Raw genomic sequence first — 25,287 nt, 5'->3', positions numbered from 1 at the left:
TGCACACTGTGGTGCCATTTCCAAAACTAGCTCCCGAGCTGCTAGCTGGAGTTTGGTCTGTGGTTTGCATGAGGGTGAAGGAAAGGCAGATGCTGCTTTGCAGCTGAGAAACTGCTCAGATGCCCAAGCCTGTCTGGGCCAAAGGCAGCAATCACAAGTTCTGTCCTCAGTCCCCCTTCCAAAGTGCACATGGATGTCCTTAAACCTGCCACTAACTATCAGTGGAAAAAGAACACCTATGGATTCGCCTGCTGTGGCAAAACTCTCTCCTTCTACCCCTTGCACTGCCTCCCCATAACCACAGCTCGTGCTGGATAACCAAAACCTTGTGCTGGACTTCTCATTGAATTTCTCCTGCATGGTGAAAACAGAAGTGTTTTTCAGCACTGCTGTTGGCCAGATCTCCTATCCAAGATGTTTTTTATCTTGATCCCTGCCAGAATCCCAGTCACTGCCTGGTATAAATGCTGTAAATGGACTAATGTGGGCCCAGCAAGCACTGGGTCTACTGCTTTGAGCTGCGCCTTTGAAAATAATGAGATGGATTGTCAGAGCCCTTGGTCAGCAAGGCGAGAGAATGAGAATCCTTCTGCTCCCCTGCTCAGTTTGCAACTCCAGCAGCAGGCAACTATTCAGCTGAAATTCCCTCCAGTGAGAAAGGTCTTTGGCAACATAGAAATGTTGGGTTTTTTTCCTCCTTTCCCCTGTAACTGTTGTGGGTTTTTTTTTGGCATCAGCTGCCTTGTGTCCTCATACAAAAGTTCTATTCTTCGCTTTTTCTTTTACTTTTTTAAGCTGACATTTTGATTCTGCTTTAATTAAACCACTTTGGAAACAGCATGACTGTTTTGGAATGAGTTACACTGGTACTAGTTTTGTGCAGAGGCATCTCTTTTTCAGAGTGACTTCATCCCTTCTGACAGTCCTCCCACAGCTGGCCCACCTTGCTTTGCTTCAGGCCTCCATCAGTCTGCTTTTTTTTGTTACCTGCATGAGCCCTACTCCTCTAAAAGCATCTGCCCAGATGTCACAGGCCAGTTTATGTGCTAAGAGGCAATTGCTTTTGCTCCTTTGCTGTTCTGCTTGCCTGACACCTCTCTTGCTCCTGTCCTCCTTCTTCCCTCTTCCACTGAATTACTGACCCAGTTGGGATGCTGTGCCCCAAGATTTCTTAGGGCTTTTTTCTCTCACAGAAGAAAAGCATTTCCAGTCCTCACTGAATGGTGCTTTGCCATGATCTGCCAGTGTCTGGGGCAGAGCATACAGGAGGAAAGCTCTTGTGAACACAAGGGCCAACACCCTGTTATGTCCAAGGAATACTGCTGGCACTACTGCAATATAGGGGTGCTCTCTTACTGCTCCCTCTATCTTAAGTTCTGCATCTGATATTTCAAAGTTCTAAGTAGGTATAAAAAGTGGTCATTACAAGATCGCTGATTCTTTTTTTTTTTTTCTGTTTTCCTTCAAACCCATCCCCATTCTGCCCTGCTCATATGGTGCTCCTACAGCTTCATACTTGTAGCAGTTTTTGTTCAAAGTGTTTAATTTTGCAATAACTGGCCAAATGTCCCACCTTTATCTCATGTCCATGTGCTTTAAGTTTCTCTGTTTTGTCTGTTTAACCACTCTTTTTACCTCTCTCCCCTCTTTACAGAGCACAGTATACATTAAAATATCAGTATTTTTACATGGCTTGTTTACCAAGGTTGGAAAAAAATCCCGGGGTTCAAAAGGCCACGACTGAACACTCTTAGCTTTTTAACTACGTTTATAGTAGAGGAGGTAAATCACCAAAATTAAACCATAGCAACATTGCAAAAGTCCTTGGAGATGATAAGGCAGAAATTACGAGACATCCTCTCTTGCAGTTCCTCTTCCAAGCTTGTGAGCTCATCCTGACCAACATTTCCTGCTTGGGGTGCATGTCTCAGTCTGGAAAGCACTATCACAAGGAATTCTGAGCTATTTTCAATCAGATATTTGGAAGTATCAACAATTCAGGTTAAAATCTATTATTAGAATGCCTAGTTAATTGGAAATGCACTTTGATGATTGAAAAACATATCGGGGAGGAATTTAGCTAATCTAATTAGTGTTCAACTTGGGTGCCTGGATTATATGTAATAAACAGCCTCCTCATGGGGCTGTGCCCATTCAGTGTTTCCTTCCTACCCCATCCAGGCCTTTCCGAGCACTAGTCTGGCACATTAACATTGCTCCATTTCCAGGTCTTTCAGAGCCTTTTAAAGCAGTATCCATTTCTGTTTTGCAGCCCAGCATTTCAAGAAATCATCCACTTACAGAAAGGAAATCCTTGGAGGTTAAGAAATAATTACATATCTGAGCAGAACTATTATAATTACAAATATTTTTTACCCTGTGCTGTTGTTTAGTGGTTTGAAAATTGAGCCCACTTGGATGAATTAAATATAATGCAGGAGGAAGGCTATTGGGAAGTGATTAGCAGCCCCTGTGTCCTGGAAGTCCTGTGCACTACTGGGAAATTCATAATATCCCCAGAGGTAAGTGGCCAAATGCTGGGTCACTGGATATCTTCTTAGGACACTGCACAGTTATTTTTAAAAAGTCCAACACTACAATAACATGAAAATGCTCTTAAAAAATCTCACTTAATATTAATAAAAATTTTGCATCAAATACATTTTCTTAGGGATGGGATCAAACTGGATAAGAAGATGGCAGGCAGAATTAGGTAATGTGTGGAGTCTTGGCTCCGTGACCATCTTTTATAGGAGAGAGAGAAAAGAAGCATTTTAATTCCAGGAAAAGAAGCACAGCAAATGTTTCTCCTTTGAGCAAGCAAAGAGAGGAGGGAAACTGATCATTGCCTGGTCTGGCGCTGCTGCTGTTCAGGCCAGGCAGTGAAAATACAACCCAGCATAGTCTAGTGGGTTTGCTCACTGCCATGAGACCTATGTTTAGTGGTGGGTATTTTCAGAATCAGGATTTTGTGTTGTAATCCACGTCACACAGCACCTGACTGGCAGATGTCTGGATACACAGTGAGGCTTGGAGGACTTGGTAGCTTGCAAGTATGGGAGGTTTTTTTGACATGACTATTTTGATCCTATTTTCTTTATTCCAGAAGTGAATTTCTAACTGCACCCACAGTATTGGGTCAGCAAAAAGCCATAACTCACTTGAAAACAATCTTATTTTTAAACTTGTCAAAATGGCAAGAGATTTAAAAATCTGTTAGCTCATTAATATACACTAATTCCATGCCAACTTGCCTTGAAATTTTATTGATAACTAAATGAATTTTAGAAGGTGTTTTCTGTGGCTTTTTTTTTTTTGTTGTTTTTGTGTTTGTTTGTTTTTTTTAAAAAACAACCTGTTTTAATTTATGATTCCTTGTAACTGTTTATGTCTGTTTAATGACCAAAAAAGCATGTACACAATCTGTCCTTGGCTGAATTCCTCTAAATAGTTCACTCCTTCTGAGCTGTATTGGCCTAACTGGTTGGTTCAGTGGTCAGCATGATTTTTAAATCAATGTAACACAGGAGAGAGTTTACATTACTGCTGCCACAAAATGTAATCAACTGCCTAGCATATTTGTCTGAAGAATTATTAAAGCATAGAATGCAAAGTGGCAGAAGTAGAAGTGTAATTCTGGTAAAATCATCAAAGGCTGCAATAACCGAGTTAGAAAATGCAGTGACAGACCTAATTAACGAACTGAATTACAATTCAGTCCAAAAATAATTGTCATTAGAAGTAAAATCACATTTCTGTCTGAAGCGTATCAGCGTGTTCGCCACAGCAATTGATAAAACTAGAAAGAAACCCACTCTCATTATTTTTTTAATGTAATTATTACACACAAAAATCAGTCATGAAATCGAATATGCCAGTTTAGCAGACCATTCTTGGCTGAGAACCTTCCCTCTCACACCACAACATCGAGGTTTAGGCTCGGGCTGCTGGCTTGCAACCTTCTCTTTTTGTGCTCATGTTGGTGTCAACAACACTTTTGGACAGATTCCTTCCTCCCAAAGACCTCTTCATTTTCTGAATTAAAACAACAGACCATTTAATTTTAATATTGACCTAATTGTGCATCTGAATCAGTTGGAAGCTGTCTAACAAAAGGGAAATACTAATAGGACATGTGCCAACTGCAGTTTAAGTTGGGCTGCTTTTAATATAAACTGAAGAGCTTTTGTATTAAGCTCTAACAATAGGTAATACAGCTGCCGAGCTGATTACTTAAGCAACTTCTGGATATATTCACACACCAAATTTGAATTCTAAGTATTTTGCATACTGTTTCCACCTATATAATTGTCTGCTGGCCCTTATCATTATTTATTATGCAAAACGGAATTCTTTTTGAAGCGTGAAGAATGAAGTAATTTAGTATGCAAACAGTTAAATCTCTCATGTGGATTCTGATTTCCTATGTGTTGATAAATTCACTTACAATGACTGACAGTGTGAGATTTTTTGGGGTCATATCGGTCGCTCTTTCCATGACACTGATGAAAATGATAAACTAAATGCCAGAAGTGTCCCTGGCGCATCATAGGATGAAATGTATAAAATGTCAGTGTCTAGCCAGTGTCTATTAATAACTAAATATGATTGCGTGTAATGAGCAGAGATTTTCATGTTGATTGAAGTATGATTTCTTTTGATCTTCCAGATGTTGCTGCTTAGAAATTCATATTGCTCTTTTGCTGCTAAATGCATAATGACCTTTTAAAACCTTTTAACTATTAAAAACCCTATTCTTTTCAACAACTAAGTCAAGCTTCCAGCTTTTTAAATGTTGATTCCCTTCCTGGTCTCCTCTTTCTTCCTCTTTTTTCTCCCTTTCTTTTTCTGGAATACATATCTCTAGCAAAGTTCTTGGCAATGCATGGACTGCTGTGCTTGGAGGGGCAGACAGCATAAGATGGCTTGTCCCTGTTGCCACTTGTGCCACTGTTACTGCCTTACAGTCCGAGGGAGTTACCCGGCATTGCTGGGAAATTTGGCCTGAGCAAACATTTCTTGTGAATACCCAGGTCACCTCACTTTGGAGGTAGAAAAGAAACAAAGGCAGGTGTCAGAAATAAAGAATCGTGTAGCTGATGTTGATAGCGGAGTGATCTGCTCCGGAGAAAGGCATCGCGGAGCATTGTAAGCTTTCTGCATGAATAATGCATTTGTGTCGCTCATTTCTGGGCTTAGTCACACCCTGCCTTCCACATTTGGCCCCTTTATGGTTGCACCTGTGCATGAATGGTGACTGCCTGAGAGCCTGCAAGAATAAAATGAGTCCTAGAGCAAAGGCAGCAGCAGCTTCTCTTCATTATTCAGCTTTTGTGCCGGCAGCGGAAGGCTCTCCCTGGCCTCTGCCATTCAGCCATGTTAATGCAGGGAGCTGCTGCTCCACCCTGGAGCTGTTTTAAGCCCTTAACCAATTCAGTTAGTGGCCACTGTATGAAGACGGTAAAGAAGGTGTCTCTCCTCCTGGCACTTTTGGCAATATGAGCTTTAGGATGCTTCAAGACCTCTGGAATGGGCTCCTTTCTCATCACTGCACTGCTCCAGGATCATTCACACCAAAAAGGGCCTTTGGAGACCACCTAGTCCAAAACCCTACTCAAAGAAGGACCAGCCCTGGCTTGAGACTTATTCTGCCCAGCTCATTTAAAGGATTTTGGATGGGTCTGGAAAGAGAACTGCATCTGGCATGTTATGTTTGCTATGGTATATACTCATGGGTTAAAGGCCAAATCCTCTTCATAGTCTCACTCTGAGCAAATGTGATGTCTTCAAGCAGTATTTACTGACGCAAATCAGCACAAGGACGAATCTGCTTGGAACTGTGACCAATTCACTGTAAAAGTCCTGTCCTATTTAGTTACTTCCCAATCATCCTCTAGGCCTACTGCCATCCAGTTTAGGAATTGGTTCAGTGCTTCTTATTGCCTGGATGCTGGCAAATGATGGGAGGTTGCCAAGGGAAAGGCTGAAGCACAGGTCCATCCCGAGGCATTTTGTGGCCTCTGAAATGGGGATGTGGCTCTTGGATCTGTTTTAGCTGTTGTGTAACTGGGCAGGAAAATGTACCATTTCTGCATAGGCAGTATGTAGATGGAAAAGGCAATAAAAATAATAAACTGAAGTAAAGGACCTAGCAAAATAAATATGTCTCCCCAAGTTTTTACACCCAGATCTGTTCCTGGCAATGTTCAACATAAAGCAAGATTCTGGTTTTAATTACAGCTGTGGCAAATATGCCACACAAAGCCAAACTCAAGATGATCCTAGGCCCAAGATAACCTAGGTGAAGTGACATGACACCCGTAAAGAGTGGCTCCAGTGATTGCTGGACCTGATTTTTTATATTTACAGGTGAAAAATGCTGTGCACCGTATGGCATCTTTGCAATGCCTTGGTGAAAATGGCTGCATCTTTTCCTGACTTCCCTGTGGATCTGCTTGTCACTAACACAATAGTGACAGTCCTGAGGCCCTATTGCTCTCAGCTACTTCTGGTTCCTGTGCAATGTACTGTGTCATTCATTATATATTCTGGTCCCATCTGGTCTGACAAGCCTTCTCCATCCTCAGAAATGATTACAAATAATAATGGTGACAAAACCCAGAGAATTTTTGGTTTTTTTTTTTTAAATGATTGTTTCGTGTTGCATGAGAGTGCTTCCTGCCTAACTCCAGGGTCACCTGGCAACCATTTACTAGCCTCCTGCCATCAGATCCATATCAAGCAAGGTTATCTGGGAACTTGTTTGGGATAGGAGCTGCTCCCTTTCACTATCCTTGCTGCCCTTCTATGGGCAGAGGTGAAGCACCTGTGCATGTGACAGTTTCATGACCATTACTTTGATAGAGGCTATTGAAACATATTGTAGAAGTTTCATTTATGTGCAGCCAAAATATTAAAAGAAAAGCTGATACTAATACAGTATCAACCACCAGCACTGCATAATTAAGCATGAATTATTTGCAGTTGATGTTTGTCTGTTTAATAGAATTAAGGATAATTAAGAGAAACCAGTGAGAGGATATCATTGCACAATAAAATAATCTACCAAAGCAAGTGAAACAGTGAAAGCAATGTCTCTGAGTAGGATTGTTCACCCTGTGTGTTGTTTGCTCATTTGTTTCTTGAATAGGTCACTTAATAATTAAAGTTATATGTATTTATATATGTATATACATGCATACATACGTATGTGTGTGTGTATATACAGAGGGATATAATGAAAAAGTGATAGGCACATTTGGGGCACACTAGGATTTTAAAGCTCTGTTTAAAGGGTACACTCAAATGTTGAGAGTAGAAACATTTGCCACACAGGGCCAAGATGGACACATCCCAGCTTTCTCTCATCCAGCATCCTCTCATTTTGTTTAGGCTGAACTGCCTCGTGACTATTCCTGTCTGATCACGTTCCCCACTCTCTTCACCCTGAAGCTACTGTCTCTGAATTGACTGGAGTTAAGTCCAAGGGATGTTAAACACAATTTTGGCCACTGGGTTTTGCTACAGGAGTGCAAGTGGATGAATGGCTGGTGTCAATCTATACCTTGGTAAAAGTATCTTCTTTTGATGTTCCACCTTGGTGCTAAGCCTCCTCCCTGGCTATGGTGTCTCAGGTATAAATCACCTTCCTGTTGTTGGAAATCTCTGCTTCAAGGGTCTGTTCCTTTAATCAGAATCAGCAGGGAGAGCAGGGTGAGTGTGGCTAAGGACGTATTCACTTGAAACATCCAGAGCTCTGAATATATCATTAATGTGGGTCAGAATGGCCTGGGGAACATCTGTGTTTCAGCTTTGCTCAACAAAGACAAATGTGTCTCACTCAGGGCTTCTCTCTTATATAAGTTTCCATATCGGTAGAAATAATTCAATGTATCTTGGTAATCCTGTTAAGGCAGGCTCACCAGTTCCCCCACCTCAGATTCAATCCTAATTGGGTTGATATTACCTGCAGGTATCTTTATATGAAGATGCTGTTAATGTCACTACTCTAGAAGCTTTATCAATGCATTAATTGGTGCTAGAAAGTTGATGGCCTCCCCTTATGAGTGTCTGGCTTTGAGCAACCTGAAACTTAAATTATTATTTGAAATTATTTCTGTTTTGGAAGATAATGCACTACAGAGGGACAATAAGAAGCAGCATCCTTAGGCAGCACTGGGGTTTGATGAGTGGATACCTAATGCAATCACTATTTTTATTTGTTCCTGTAGTGAAGGCACACCCAGGGGCTTTGGTGAGGATTAGGACCTCTGTGCTCAGTACCATGTACAAACAGCTTGCAATCAAAAGTGGATTCATATATAAGAAAATGAAACCAGCCATTCTGTTTCAGAAAAATTGAATTCCCTTCCCAACAGGTCGATAAGATGAGCTCAGACAGTGCTGGTTGAAAGGACACCTGCCATGGAGCGTCGCGGAGCTCCCTTGGGAATTCCCATATCTCCATAAGGCTACAGCAAGATGAACCTTTGCACCAACATGGACCTCTCAGGTAAAAATCATGCTCAAAGGTAGAAACTTACCCCTCTGTCTTCATTCCTCCAGGGCTGCCTTTACAGACAGGCACAGTTGGTGGTTCCCTCCAGTAGCAGGGGCTGGCAGGCTGCCATGCCTGGGCAAGGTACGTGGCATAGCACTGCCCCAGTTCCCAGTCTGGCCAGTCTCTCTCTGCACAGCTGTTGGCAGAGATGGTAGGAGACAATGATTACTATTCTGCAGGTCACGTCCCCCTTTGCTGACTCCTCAACAACAACTGAAGCAGCAAGTCCAGCTCTTCTTCCAGACCTGTCCCCTCTCTCACTTAGTCTAGCGTCTCCCATTCCTCATTCATGAAGCATTTGGGCATATGATCCAGCAGCCCAGAGAGAAATTAGAAAAGCAATCTTCCCCCAAACTGGTGTTTCCCAGCTTTTCCTGCACCCTTCCTCTAAATCTCTGCTTTGCTTTTGCAGAGTTGAATTTTACCTGTAGTAAGGATGTCTCAAGCTGGTGAAGAGCTTTTCAGCTCTGCTGAGAGTGGATGTCAAAATGTACCTTTCTGCTTGGATTTTGAGTTTTGTCAGGTCTGGTCCTCCTGGAGCTGCACAAAAAGACCTGGTGGGTTACCACAAAGGGGTAACCAGGGCTACTGCCAGTGGCCTGAAACCAATTGGTCTAATTTGAATGCATGGCTGAAATATTAGGGGCCTGTGAAGAAGGAAAAAGAGATGGATACAGTTACCTAAATCCCTTTGCCAATCAATGCAAAGCAAAAAGCAACTACAAAGACTTGCAGATGTTGTTCCTGTCTCCCTTAATTGTGAAGTGTAAAGGAAGTAGAAGGGGACCACTGCAAATGCTAGTTGTCTTGATGCCCTTGAAATCTGCTTCATCACCCTTTCCTAAAGGCAGGAATCTAGTACTAGATGGTGCCATTTCCTATGTCTTGAACTATGTGACAGTAGTTAGAGCACCGCCTTAGAATGGGGAATATCTAGCTCTCAGCTTTCCTCCAATGGAGGTAGTAATGTTCTCCCATTTCACAGGTCTCCACAGTGCTCTGATCAGCAAACCCCCCTGTATCCTGAACAAGAGCTGTTGCCAGCTCTTCTTTTCAAGTCATGCCATGGCACAGCCAGGCTGCCAAGAGCCACGTGGAAGAGACAGCAAGCAAGAGAAAAGCAGCCAGCAGCCATGCACTCATGGGGCACACAAGAGCAGTACTGGGATTTGCTGTGGCTTTTTCCTGTTTGGTTTTTTTAACCAGCAATGGCTGAATTATAACAGCAGAGGGGTCCCTACATGCTGAAGCCATAAGAGCCATGGGGAAACGATTGTGCCACTTTGGTGGTATCAGATGAAGTCCTGACTCATCTCCTGGAAAATGAGGCAGGGTATAGGTATCTGTTTGCCTGCATTTGGGTTGCTTTAGGATCTGTAGCCCCAGCCATGCCACCTGCACTAATGACTGCAGCACAGAGCCTGAGCAACATCCAGGCTAAATACTAGTGGATTTAGCTGTCAATGTTCAAAGACACTGTCGCTGAAAAGGAGATGTTTTGACAAATTGGACCAATGTCTGCTATTTGTAAATCAGAATGTGTCTATGTTAGTATTTATTCACACCATTCTCCAAAGTTCCAGTTCCTAGATTTGGTGTGACGATAGCTCCTTAGAAATTAATAACTGTTAGAGCTCTGTGGCTCAGTGAATTGTTTACTTCCTTATATCATTAATACTATCCTTGTAGGGAGAAGGACTGTGGAAAATAATAAACATTCTTTCCTTCATTGATATTCTGAAGACTATGGGAGCAAAGGCAAGACATGACTGCTAGCTACTGTGGGGCCTTGAAATACACAGCTTTGGTCCACACTCAGGTCTTTTCTCATCACCATAATATGACAGTGGTATAATAAAAAAAACACACCCAAATTTGCATTTTTTCTGGCAGACTGACTATTTTGTTGTCTGCCTTGCTTTCTGTATATATGTTGTATATACACCACGTAAAAAACATGCTGGATTTTACAAGCTGGGTGTGGGTATCGCTACTGCATCTGGCTGGGAAATCACCTCTGAGCACTGGTCGTTGGTGGGGCTGACGGTTCAGTAGGTGGCACCATTTCCTCTTGATTTAGTACCAAACCCGAGTCCCAGCCGATGTGTGGGGAGTCGTAAGGCTGAAGTGCCCTGTTTAAGCCTGTTATCCAGGCAAGATATCCGTTATCTGAAGATGTGAAGCTGTGTTTCTGGCCTCGGGTGGGAGGAAACCTGACCTTGGCATCGAGGTTAAAATGCATTTGTGTGATTTCATTCTGATTCTATAAATCTCTTTCACACATTTAACTGGTTATTGTGTTGTTTTTACTTTCCAGCCTAAAAACTACTGTCTGGTATTCAATATGTTGTTGTAACTCTCTTAAACCAGTTATTACTCTCTAGCCCAGTGCTGGCTGCCTTCCTACAGTGGAAAATAAATATTTCCCCTGTGTATTCCTCCTCTCACAATGTTGCATCTTAATTAATCAGCACTTATAAAATGATTTGAGATCCCCAGAGGAAAAAAAAAAAAGTATGGAAGTGCAAAGTATTGTTAATTGTTATTTCAGCACTTTAGAAGCATGAACCTGGCCCTGAAAACTAGCCACAAAAATGCACTAATTCCAAATTCTGCATGAGAAAACTCGAGGCCACAAGGGAATTTGAAAGGTTCCTAATTAGGCAGAATTCACCAGGCAGACAAAAACTAGAAGACAAAGGTTAAACAAAAGAGGCAAGAATATATTTCACAGGGACCTGAAAGACAAGCAGAGAAATGCAGTGACAGACAGATACGTGGTCTACACCACAGACCAGGTGCAGATCCACCCAGAGACATGCCTACCCATTAGCACAGACTGCATCAGTAAATGTGCTGGGCAAACCCATGCCTGAGGTAGCTGAAACAACTTCTTGGAGTGACACCAGGGATCTGCTTGGCCCCTTTTGTTTAGCTGATGTCACAAAAGCAGAGATGGGAAATTAGACTGACATTGATAACTGCCTGCCACACAGTTCCAAAGAGAGAATGATCATTTATGTGCTGCTGGGTCTGCACCATAAGGTGTTTGGATCTTGCAGTTTTTCCCCCCTGTATTATTATTCTTACTATTTTTAGCAAATTCTGAAGAGAAGGCACAAGAGCTTAGAAACACTGACTTGGAATGAAAAATGAGTGATGGCCTTGGGGCTGGATTTACAAGGACAGCTCAGGATACTAACAGCTGTTTTATGTTCTAAGTCCAAATGTAGATTTTCTAACTCTTTCCTCTCCCCTCACAAGAAACATTTTATTCCCTAAGTACCAAAGTTTCCACTGGTAAGGTTTTCCAGGTGCCATGGCACTGAGCTTGCACAGGTAAGACTTTCAGCTGCAATTTGATGACTCAGCTTGATATCTGTTTCACTGATAATTTTTTAATTTTTTCCCAGAGGTGGGGGATCCTGCAGCCACACCTGGAATCTGCTTCTCCCTACCTCCCTGCATCTTATCACAAAACACAGCCAAATGCTTCTCCTTACTACACAGCCTTTTACCAGTTCTGATAATCCTTGAGATCAAATCCCAGCTCTGCCTGTTTCAGGGAAAAAACTCACAGCTGTATCTCCCCCTCTTTCTGGAGACTTCCTAGCATTCGAGTACTGAGTGATATAGAATGTAGTTGACCCCTTGAATCCTATAACAGTTATTTCCAAGTTCCTTTGCATTTGCAGTTCAGCATTCACAGACTAAGAAACCCAGCCCTGCCTCTTCCCAAGTGCAGGTAAGGATACAGCCCCCCAGGCCACAGGATCAACTCTTTACAGCTTCTTGTTCCTTGTGACTTAATGAATATTTATGTCTTTATTGCAGCATGGAATAGCTCAGGTCCCATGAGCACAGCAAGCAGGGGAATGTTTGATTTGTGAGCCTGAGATAGGGAACAGCAGTAACTGACATTCAGGTGCCATGGGGATTTCTGTAGAGGAGGGGAGAGCCCTAATATCTGTGTGATTTAGGCACCAAGGAGGTCTGGAGGATAGCTGTTTTGGAAGTTAGCAAAGAGAACAGCATTTAGTCACCTCTAGCACCCCAGTGAATCTAGTTCCCAAGGCTCCAGCACGATATGCAATTCACAGATTTGTATTATTAAAAAAGGTTTTACCTTCCCTGAAAATGAAGCACAAAGGACCTAATTCTAGGTGTTGCAGTGATGTAACTCTTGAGAAGTATGACTTAATCTAATCAGTGAAACAGCATTTCACATTTATATCTTGGAGGATGGGATTTGTCCTTTACCTATCCAGATAATAGTGTTGCCATTAGACTAATCCGTATGCCTGTGGAAGAACCAGAGAAAAATAGAGTGGTTTGGGTTGGAAAGGACCTTAAAGATCATCTATCCCCACCCCTCCTGCATGGGCAGGGACACCTTCCACTAGACCAGGCCATCCAGCCTGACCTTAAACACTTCCAGGGGGGGGACATCCACAACCTCCCTGGGTAACTTCCAGTGCCTCACCACCCTTACACTAAAGAATTTCTTCCTAATGTCTAACCTAAATCTCCCCTCTTCCAGCTTAAAACCATGACCCCTCATCTTATTGCTGCACAACCTGGTAAAAAGCCCCTCCTCAGCTTTCCTGCAGATCCTTCAGGCACTGGAAGGTGCTATAAGGTGTACTCAGAGCTTTAACTTCTCCAGGCTGAACAGCCCCAACTCTCTCAGTAGGAGAGGTGCTCCAGGGTGTCAGCCACACCACACAGCTTGGCATTGGCAGCAAACCTGCTGAGGGTGCACTCAATCCCATGTTTGTGTCACTGACAAAGGTGTTAAACAACACTTGTTCCAGTACCAACCCCTGAGGAACACCACTCATCATTGGTGTCCATCTGGACATCAAGCACTACATTGATCACTACTCTCTGAGTGTGACCATCCAGCCAATTCCTTACCCAATGAGTGTTCCATCTGTCCAGTCTTTATCTTTCCAATTTTGAGACCAGGATGGCATGTGGGATAGTGTTGAAGGCTTTGCACAAGTCCAGGTAGATTATGTCAATTGCTCTTCCCTTGTACACCAACACTGTGATCCCATCATAAAAGGCCTCCACATTTTTCAGGCATGATTTGCCTTTGGTGAAGCTGTGTTGGTTGCCACCAAACACCTCCATGTTTTCCATGTGCCTTAACAGAGCCTTCAAGAGGATCTGCTCCATAATCTTGCTGGGCATAGGGGTGAGACTGATTTGCCTGTATTTCCCTGGGTCTTTTCTTCCCTTTTCAAAAATGAGGGTTCTGTTTCCCCTTTTCCAGTCAGAGGGAACTTCACCAGACTGCCATGATTTTTGAAATATGATGGAAAGCAGTGTTGCAACTTCAGCTGCCAGCTCCCTTAGGAGCTGCAGATGGATCTTGTCAGGTCCCATGGTCCTGTGCAATTTCAGGTTCTTTAGATGGTCTCAGACCACCTCTTCTGCAGTGGGTGGATCTTCCTTTTCCCATTCTCTGCCTTTCCATTCAGTGACTTGGATGGTGTGGCCAGAGCCCTTACTGGTGAAGTTTGAGGCAAAAGAGTCAATCAGTACTTCAACCTTCTCCATAGCCTGTGTGATGAGGTCTCCTGTTTCCTTCTGGAGAGGGCCCACATGTTCCCTGTTCTGCCTCTTATCACTGATATACCTGTAGAAAACCCTTCTTATTACCCCTGATGTCCTTGGACAAGTTTAACTCTGTCTGGGTTTTAGCTTTCCTAACCTGATCCCTGGCTTCTCGGACAACTTCTTTGAATTTCTCCCAGGCTACCTGTCCCTGCTTACACCCTCTGAAAACTTTATTTTTTTTTCGTCTTAGAGTGTCCAGGAGCTCTTTGTTAATTCATGCAGGTCTCCTGGCATTCTTTCCTGCTTCCTCTTTCTTGGGATGCATTGCTCCTGGGCTTGGAGGAGGTAATCTTTGAATATTGACCAGCTTTCTTGGGTTCCTCTCCAGTCCAGGATTTTATCCCATGATACCCTACAAAGCAGATCCCTGAAGAGGCTTAAATCTGCTCTCGTGAAGTCCAGGGTAGTGAGCTGGCTGCAGACCCTCCTTGTTGGCTTATGGATCCTGAATTGCACCATTTCATGGTCAGTGCAGCCAAAGCTGCTCTTAAGCTTCGCATTGTCCATCCTTGTTAGTGAAAACAAGGTCCAGCATAGCATCTTTTCTTGTTGGCTCCTCTACCACTTGGAAAAGGAAGTTGTCATCAAATCTTTCCAGGAACTTCCTGGACAGCTGGTGCCTTGCTGTCTTGTCCCTCCAGCAGATGTTGGGGTGATTAAAATTCTCCATGAGGATCATGGCCCTTAAATGGGAAGTTGCACCTAAAAAAAAAAAGCATCTCTCTTCTCCTGCCATTGCTGTAACATTTCCTTTTTGGACATTCATTTACTATATAAAGGCTCCACAACTTACACAGAAAATAGAGAGCTTCCCTTTCCTGGTAGTTTTTGGTTGATTTTAACTGTGCTCAGGATGCAATAGTCAGTGTTCATTTTCTTGGCATAAGATAGAGGAAGTAAGTGTAACATCCTTAAAAGAATACCACAAACACTGTATGGAAGGGTACACCTTTCCCTTTTGGGCTGGATCTTTGCTTAGTGCATGTAGGTTTTTGCTGTTAAGTGTTCTCAAGAAGGTTTTAAGACCAGAGTCCATTTTCCTTTGCAAGTCCCCCACAATTGATAGCCCAGGTGCTTCTTAGGATAAGGTTTCAATGAGATAGCTCAGCCTTATAGCCCCAAGTCTGCAAAAGCACAGTCTCCCTGCTATGGGTCCTGTGGTCTAACTGTTCCCCTTGCATTCACTCAGCTCTTTGGACTTCTTAGCAAGCAATCTGTAACATTAAAGAGGCAAAAGATCAGTGTGGAGAAAGAAAAGAAATGGAATTTTAGATTAGTGGGAGGATCAGCCTCACTCTTACTAGCTGAGCCCATGTGAGGGACACGATGGGGCAGCGCTGCCAGCAGCAGGGGGTTGTGCAGGGATGGAGGCTGTGCCCCCACCCCAGAGCTGGGAACTGGGAACTTACCCCATCTGCCTGTGAAACTTCACCCTTAGAGGTGAATAGATGTCATTCCTCTGTGTGGCTCACCCCACAACCCTTCTAGCAGAGCTCTCTGTCTAGCATGGATGCATCAAATTAGACCCAAAAGCCTTAATTAGAGTGTACTACCATCACCAGAAAGCAATCTGGGATGGGGGAGAGAGGGGACCTAAGAAGTGATGCTGGCTGTGGCAGGAGAAAATGGACTGCTTTCCTTCTGTGTTAGAGCCTAATTATTGTACTGAGTCTGTCTTTGCTGGTGTCTTGGAGTTTTAGGGCTCTGTGCTGAAAGCAGGATAAGTGCCAGTAGCAAAGAAACAGGGTACTCAGTAGCAGAACAACAAAAACATCTTCATGAAGGCAGTGACCGGCAGGACTCTAATTAGCTCTGGTAGCAGCAGGACCCAGCTGTGATGCTGAACACAGATCTGAAGCTTGGAGAAACTCTATCCAGCCACAAGCAGGCTCACTAACTGTGCCAGAAGAGATGGGAACAGAGGAAGCTTCTGCCACGGTGACATGAAAGAGTGCTCAGAAAGTGTCTTGGGCTCTTGTGCCAGCTGGCTGAGTGGTTGCAGAGTCTAGGTATAGAGACTGATTTCTGGGAAATGTAAAGACACCTACGTTTAATATTTGAGCTTGTGACTCATCTTCCGTATTTGCTACCCCAACTGCACAACAGAACACAGAGGCTCCAATCTTCTTTCCTATGACCTTCAATCATCTCCTGGAAAGTCACCTTGTTAGGATGAAATTGGGAGAGTTTATTTCAGAAGTTCCAATAACTGAGATGAAGAAACTTCTGAGCTGCATTTACTCATCTTTCCTTGAACACTGAAGATGAGGTGGGTCACCTGAAAGGCAGATTTTTCCATCATTCTGACCTTACAGCACAGTCTCCATATTTTCTTGATTGCAGGAAGCTGATAACCTAACCTCTGTCAAGTTTTCATAAGTCTGGGCCTCTTGTCATCATATTCCTCTAGGCAATTCCAGATCTATTTTCTACTTGACCCCATAGTTTTGATTTGCATGGCAGGTTGCCTGTTCCTTTGCTTTTGTACTTTTCTTTTGTTGAACAAAAAGAATCCTACCCTAATCCCTTAAATTTGCCCATGATCCTGCCATTAATCCTGAAGAAAAGAAAAAGGTACAAAATGTACAGACTGTCCTAGAACCCAGAGAAATGAGTATCACAAGGAACATCAGTGCCAAGTACTGTTGTTTACCCATGCACTCCAAGTGCATTAATAGGTTACAAAATGGAGAGGAGTTTAGGTTTAACAGGCAGCTTTGCCACTTTGCAGATGACAGGGCTTTAGACTCACAAGATAAGACAATTCAAGCACGGCTTTACCACTCAACATATTTCTTTTTATGTTCTTACAAAAGCTTGTGCAATTGTGTATTAATGTAAAAGGCACTTTCCTTCCTGTGATTATTTATGTAATCAGTAGGAAAAAATTTGTGATGAACTAGACTCCGCGGGTCAGCCTCTGATCACTCTGATTCGAATGTCGGATGAAGGAAAAATGGCACAGGCAGCCAATATCCTGAAAAAGAGAAGATCTGCAGGGACACTGATGGGGGACTGGCAGTGAGTTGTCACAGTAGACTTCACTGGTTATTTGCTGCCTTGTATCATCTGGTCTTTTGCCCCAGAATTATTAGCTTAGGCTCCCCCACATGCAAGACAGATGCCTAATTTGTGGGTACCAACAGGAGTCTTGTCCAAAATAGATGTAGATCTGCTCAGACCTGTTAAAACTGAGAAACTTGTGGGCATATCTGAAAAGATAATGTTGGTTGCCCCAGAGCACTGGTGCTCAAAGCTGTGATGCCCACAGATTTTTAGGTGCCATTAGGTTTCATGAAGAAATGGTTTGGGAGTACCATCTTTTCGGTTCTTAAGTCTTAACAAGGTTTAGTTGTGGTGTGGAAGAGCTCATCAGCAAGACTGTGCAACCTCCATTTCTCGAGGTTTGCAAGTCTCAGCTACACAAAGCTGTGGACCTGGTTCCATGCGGGTGATAGTCCAACTGAGTAGCAAGATGGAGACTAAAGACTTTCAGGTGTTCGTTGCAACCAACATGTCTGTGATTCAGTGATTTGGACAATTCTGGGCATTTTTGTAGCTGTTATCTCTACCACAAATGCAGTTCTAGGCTTCTGAAATGAGACTGAGTCACAGCAGGAGACTAGAACAAAAAAGTGTGAGAGCAAAAGTTTTGCTCAAAAAAACAATGCACCAGAAGACTGGAAGAATTTTATCCATATGCTGGTATAAGATGAAGAGCTGTGTGTTCACCATTACATATGAATGGACTGACCGTGATTCTTCTGTCATGGTACAAAGAGCTGGGGATAACTTCAGAAGGAACCTGCTGGAAGGAGACTAGGCATGCTAAGGTGGTGAAAAGCTGCCTCTCAGCTGACAGAAGAACAAAGTCTTTTCATACTCCAAATTATTCGTATAGAGACCAAGGAGCTGTTGTGTGTGGGGACCCCCATCCAACTCTGGATTAAAATATGAGGAAGAGGGAAAGAAATACCCTGAGGAAAGAAGTCAGCATTAATTTTACTGTTACTGGGGTTTGGGAGTGAATAATACTGAAGTCTCAGGCTTGCAGTCATCCATGTAGCAACAGCCCCCAGTTTAGTCTGCAACACAAGTCTGCTGTCAACAAACACATACACACAGACACACGTCTACACCATCTTTCAAATACCTTCTAGCACCACTCACCAGTTACTTCCCATGTGATGAACACATTCCTGACGAGTGAACAACAGTGTAATTTCCAGTTCTCACTGTATGACAAGACTTGGACCGTCTGGGCTGGCTGCTGCATGGAGGGCAAGTAGTGCACTGCCATTTCACCTGGTCCTGTGTGTCAAGCCAAAGAAGCAGATTGGAGCAGTGACAGGCACACATCAGTGTGCATGGGTATGAACGTGCAAAAAGAAATAAACCTGTAGGTCTCCACAGGTCTATTTAAATACAATATCTTATTTCATTCCATGCAGCTTTTTATACAGTTCTCATCACCATAGCAACAGAGGTCCAGCTCTTCAAAGGATAGTTAGTTATCCCTCAGCACCCAAATCTACCAGCTGGGTGCTATTGCAGTAAAAAAAAATGTATTCAGCTTATACACACTCTTGTGTGTGTCCAAGGTTCCTGAGTACATATGCTACCCATACCTGAGAAGGTGCAGAGAGCTCCAGCTCAAGCCAAAACAGGACCTGAAGATAGATCCTCAAAGTGAAAATTTCCCTACTTGACTCTCCAGTGCCTTGGCACCACCCTGGGAAGAGGGTTAAATGAGCTGTGGTTCACCCAATGGACAGCCTAGGGACAGGTGTGCCCAAATATATTAACTTCTATACCTCCAAGTCTTGCCATCCTAGCAGCCCCATACAGCTTGGTGGTTAAAGCACTGATGTGTGACAGACAGAATCAAATTTTTCTCTGAATCATTTGAAGCATAACCTATCATAACCCTACTTCCAGTTCTCCCTGTTTGAATGAACAGGCTGAAGCAAAAATATTTCCTCTGCAGAACACTTCCCACCCAGGGAAAATTTTGAATTTTGCCTCAAATGAAGCAAAACCTGTGCCAGAGTTTTCTGCTGCACAAGATTAACAATCATCTGTCATGGTTTGGTTCTGTTTTCTTTTTGTAAAGGGAGCTATGCATGCAAGGGGATTTAAAAAATATACATATTTCTGTGCATATAAATTGTGTACTTCTTGGCAAGCTTCTACTTCAATGAATAGTGTGTATATATTTAGCAGCATTGTACAGATATTGCACGAGTAAAGGTTGCTGTGTACTTTTTAATTGCTCTCTAAATACCTCAGTATATATTCTATACAGTAATGTTTATGTTCAGACAGTGTACAAGGCTGTGAGTGCACGTGCCCTGTTTGATGAGGGAAGGGGATCTCCTTGGCACAATACTTATTAGTATCATCAATCATCAGGGGTGTCATTTCCAAATTCCCTTTCCCTTACCTAATTTGCTAGACCTAATTCTTTATCACACTGCAAAACCCAGCATGAGAGATGGAAGTGATAATGAGAGGTGGCTTGCTCATCCATGCTCCAGCTGTACAGAGGCAATGTCAGCCTGGCACCTTCTGGAGGGATTTCCCATTTTCTTTCCCTCTCCATGTAGGGTGCTCTGTATCTGCTCAACCCACAGCAATTAGCAGCCCATTGCATCCCTATTGCACTGTGGATTTATTTACTTCTGGCTCCTCAGTGTGCTCTTCAGTTGCTGGAGTCCCTAAGTCAAGCATCTTGCTTGATCTGTCTGCTGGTGCTTTCTTGGCTTAGATACACTTGCTAATGCATCCAGTTCAGGATACCTCCAAAATGCACTTCATCAATCACAACAAGCTAAGGCTATATATTTTTTTTTCAAAGTCTGGTACTAAATTAGCAAAAGACCTTTATAAAAAAACTTGCCTTATTGAATTTGTCAGTCCTGTTCTGCTCGTGCACATAATTGCATGTCTTTATAACTTGGAGGGAGGAAAACGACAAATAATGAGTAGAATCTAAACTACTGACTCAAAATTCCCATCCCTGACATGGACAGGGCCAGGATTTCATCCTATATGTGCTGTCATTCCCATGCCATATGCAAATCCTGTTATTGTCAATGAATTTAACTCACCAGAAGTTATTGATTTCCTTGGGTTTATTCACAGGATTGTCCTACCCACAGACTCCTAATGGACCTTCATCCTGCCCACATAGATCACAGCCTAATTACTGGTTTGAGGCCCAGTTATTAATGGATGTGACTTTGTTTCACCAGCAGACCTTGAAAATACACAGCTGCTTCTTTCAGTTGTAACAAGGATGCCATAGAACGAAAACAGAAACATGAGAACAGTAATAAGGCAGGTCAGGAGTCCTACCAGGAAATAACCAGGGAAAAAAAACAGAAGCTCTGTTTCCCTGGGACAGGGAAAGTACATCCCGGGTGTAAAGATTTTAACACCAACACAAAGAATCAGTGAAGCCTGACTCTTCTTTTTGATGAGGAATGAGTAAGACTCGGAATACAAAGATGTCACCAATTAGCAGCATCTCAGCTAGAAGTGTGAATATTTTTAGAAAACAGCAAGAACGGGAGACTTATTTTTAAATAAAGAAGAGATTTTAATCTGACAGAGAAACATGTTGAGGGGGATCCTTTACAAAAATCCATTGGGAAGTTGGTTGCTTAGTGCCAGGAACTTAACTTTATTTAATTAACCTTCTTTCTTTCCTTCTGTTCTTCCAGAAACGTTTCATATAGAGAAATCATCCCTCAAAAAGGACATTTATAAAAGATTTGTTGCAAAAGTGCATTACTTTCCCTTCCTCCCTTTCTCTCTCTTTTTCTCTCTCCACATCTATGATTCCCCCAGTGACAATGCAGTCCCATGAGCTAGACTAGTTGGGACTCCCTGTTCAGACTCTGCCATAATGGTATCAGTCTTTGTGGGAGCACAGGAACTAAAACTGTGGATCAAGGCACATAGTGCTGAAGTTCCACTTAATCCAGGACCTTTACACAAGTCCAGTAAACCAGACCACTTTGGGAGGCACCTACTCAAACGGTGGAAAGTCACATCAGCAACTCAGGCTGGCAGCAGCAGGATTAATGAGAAAATTGGGAGAGAACATTTCTGACACAGAAGCTGTGATAACAGGAGATGTACAGCAAAGGGTCTGCTCTGATAACTGAGTTCATGGTGGTGCAACTTACCCACCCCACGTGTCCCCCTGAGGCAGGCAAAAGTGCAGCAAATGCTACAGCACTTGGGTGCCTCATGTGCAGCAGCAAGAATCCCAACCATGAACTCAGCTATTTGCTCAGAGGCCCTGAGACCCCCAAGCCAGCTTATCCTTTGCCTAGGAGGTACTGGTTTGCTCAGCTTCCTGACTGAAAGCCACTTGCAGAAGCTATAGCTGTAAAAAAAACTTAAACAGTGGTATTTGGGATTCTAAAAGCTCTTCTCAGCAGCGATTGGCTACTACACTGACCCAATGTTCCTTACTGTATTCTTGACTGGCTTCTGGGCATATCTTTAAAATTTGTTCTCCAAGGAAAATATAAGAGCCTGAAAGACTAGAAAATGGGAATATTTCCATATGAGAAGTATCAAGCATAAGGAAGAATCTGTGTGTGGTTGCTACAAGCTAGACCTCTATCAGAAATTGTGCTCTGATCTGGCCATTTCACACCCAAAGCGATCATGCCAATGCCAATGTCCAAGGAAAGTACCATCAGATTCCTTGTGTCTTATGGATGACCCATAATTGAACTTGCCCAATCAAATCCCCTTTTCTGTGAGCTGTAAGTACCTGATGGAAGTCACTTTCAGCACAGGGAGGCTACGAGGGATGAAGTAAGACTGGCATAAAAACTGCAAGTTTCTGGTCAATGGCTGTTTTTCTCCCCAGAGCCAGATCTACAATTCACCTCCACAGTAAATGGTCCAATATCCAGATTGTCTTCAAAGTAAAAGTATTTTTATGAGCTTTTGTTGCAGACCTGTAGAGAAAAGGATAATAAAGTAAATTGTAAGTGTAGAAGTAAATGTGATTAGGCACAGGCAGTAATTCCTCAATTCCTGCATAATCCCTGCAGGCTGGGAGAAGTCCTTTTCCTCCCTTACACTCCAGAGCTGTCCTGTTGGCTCTATCCATCTGTGTGATTCACTGATACATGCAAGGCTGCTCCCTGCAGGAGCTGAAGGACATGTGGCTTGAGCTCATGAGTTTTAGCAGGTCAACTTGACTCCTTGTGTGTGGCACATTATAGTGCCCTCCACACAAGAACAAGGTAATAATTTATCTGATGCAAAGACAACTCATTATTATGACAAAACATGACATTCATTAGAACGCTATTTTGAGGCTAATGTGAACCTCTTGCATCAACATCTAAGGAGGTATCAGTGAAGATTTTTTTAGATTCCATATCCGAAAGTACCTTCCCTAAGGAGTTGGCCATTCCACTGTATCTAACATTTCTATGTATTTATGGTGTGTGAGTGAGCTCTCCTGAAGTTACCCTACCCACTAGGCAGCATCAGGAGTAACCATGCATATAATCTGCTCTGGGAAAACATTTCAGATATTTTAATGAGTGGTGTGACCATTTTCTCATGTCTATCAGAGGAAAAGGAGCAACCCCTACACAGATAACCAACTTAAGAGCTACTTAATTTATCACTATAACAACCAGCTGCAAAGATGGATGAAGCACTTAACCTCAGTGGCTGGGTTTCCACTCCACCAGGGCAGGCGAAGTTTGCCAGGTCTCAATTTTTGCAGTCTGTAGAATTTAAAAGAAGTCACCAAATTATTGCAGGCTTAAATCTTCCTTGCATACTTTGGCATTGAAAAATATTATACTTCATGGCAGAGATTTTTTTGACAGGTAAGTACCTTATGGTTCTCATTTTACTTCCATCAATCACAGTAAAAGTCAGGTGAGGCCAGTTAATACTGTGCCTGGTAAATTTTCTCCACAAGTCTGCAAGGCTAAATGTTTCTACAATTGTATTTAGGTAACAGCCACAGCCATCTACAATTGGATGGTCTGTACTAAGAAAAATATTATTACTTTTGCAAATTCACCAACTTATGCACTGATTATGAAGACAGTTGTCACAATCCTCCTGCTGCTCACAGGTCTGTGTAACAATTCTTGTTCAGGAGCCACTGAATGCTGGGTTAATACACCAGCAATTTTCACCTTGGGTTAAGATTTAGTGGAACTCATTGTTTTTAATTTGCAGCTTTGAGAAGTGTAACCATCTATGTTTTATAGATTTTTCTTTTCCTATGAGAGAACTCATCAACTTTGATGTCTGTAACTATTGATTCTCTGTATTAAGGGATTGGTAAAACAGATTAACCACAATAGCATGTTAATTAAGACCATGTTTCAGCTTTCTAAAATTACTCTCATTTTGCAGAAAGCTGATGAATTGACTGGCATTAGAGACCATCCAAACCAAGGAGCCAGAAGGTGTAGATCACCAGGGAAATCGTCTGCATACCAAAGGGAAAGTTTGGAGACAATGCAAGCCCATTTTCACAATGGCCTGCTTGGGTCTATTATATCCAAGTCTTTAGTGGTGCTAATAGGGTACTTCGCACAGACAGAGCCCTGTCACATCTTCAGCCAGGCTGAGACTGGATGTGCTATGCGTGCAAATCCCAGGATGAGGAGTCAAGACTAGGAGCAGAGCCTTGTCCCACAGAAGGATGTCCCACCAACAAGCCAAGACTATCAGACTGAGAACCTCTTCAGATTTTTTACAGGCAGTCAATAACCAGGTTCCTTCCATCCTTGATGTTTATCTGGTTTGTCCCATTAGGCTTCAACCTTTGGATCACACCCTTGTGTTGGGTTTGTGCCTGATGCAGAGAGAGATGGGGACACTATGGCTGCCCTTGGGTCAATCACAGTTTTTGACTGGAAGGAAAACGCAAATGTATCATGTAATTTCTCTCACCTTGGTGTTCCCAAGCCCTCTGCTCTGGAAGAAGGACCATCTGCCTGCCTTGTGCTCCAGCTTTGCACTGCCTTTCCCAAGCCCCACTTCTGACTACACTCTCACCAATTATGTTCTTTCAGAGGCTGTAAACCTCAGTGTCAGCTCAGCTCGCATTAGTGTCAGAGAAATATCTCTTGGTAGTTTATAAAAGAGAAAATGGAAAGTTGAGTATTATTTAACGTGAAATGTGGTAGAGTGCCTATGCTGAGCTTCTCTGAGAGGCCTGAGGCTCCAGCTACCTGAAAAAGCTGATAAAAGCTGCTGTCATCTGGTGATTCAGCTCCCCTCTGTACCATGGCCTTGGCCCTGCTCTGCATGGGCAACTCAACACACATGAAAGTTGTTTCTGATGCAAACTGGAAATGGGCAGGACTATTCATGCATGTCTTGTGTTGAAGTGTTTGTTGACTTTTCAACTGCTCAGAGCTCTTTTGAAGATTTATTTAGTCAGGGAAATGCTCTGAGTTTTCCTTGTATGCAATGATTGGGTTGGTTTTTAGCTAAAGTCACTGGGAATGAGAAAACTTGAATCAATTCACAAGGGATGTCTCTGGTGCTAGGTCGGACTGGCCCTGGTAGCATCATGCAATCTGGAATATAGGTTGGATTTCCAGAAAGAAATTTGCCAGTGCAACTCTTCTGGGCCATGTACATGCTTAAATTCAGTTGATTTACTCTTCATTTGAGTGCTTAAAAATTGAGGAGTGTGAGCTGTACATCTTTGGAATACTGATTAAAAATGCATCTTTCCTGAGTAGATGGAGGTACGTAAAATGTGGATACCTTTTAGAATAGGCCTCAGTTTTATTATTGCTGCAAATTCCTACTTTTTTTCTGAGGTGAATTCCTCCCTTCTACCCAAAAGACTTCCTTTTAATAATAGCTGTTATTTCTTTCCAAGTGCTGGGAAAAGGAGCCCAATGAACTCTTTCTTGGATTCTTTCCAGAAATTAAAACATTTCTGCTGTCACTCAGACCTGCCTTTTCATTAATTCTATTTCAATGTATTTTATATAACTGTGTGTCTGCCTTTGCAACAGCAAGGAATCTCAGTGGGACAGAGCAGCTTAATCGATCAGCAATCCTGGTCACCCAGAAAGAGT

The sequence above is a fragment of the Chaetura pelagica genome, unplaced genomic scaffold, assembly GCF_000747805.2.
Source record: "Chaetura pelagica isolate M959 unplaced genomic scaffold, ChaPel_1.0 scaffold17, whole genome shotgun sequence".
NCBI lineage: Eukaryota > Metazoa > Chordata > Aves > Apodiformes > Apodidae > Chaetura > Chaetura pelagica.
Note: the sequence above shows the minus strand (reverse complement) of the source record.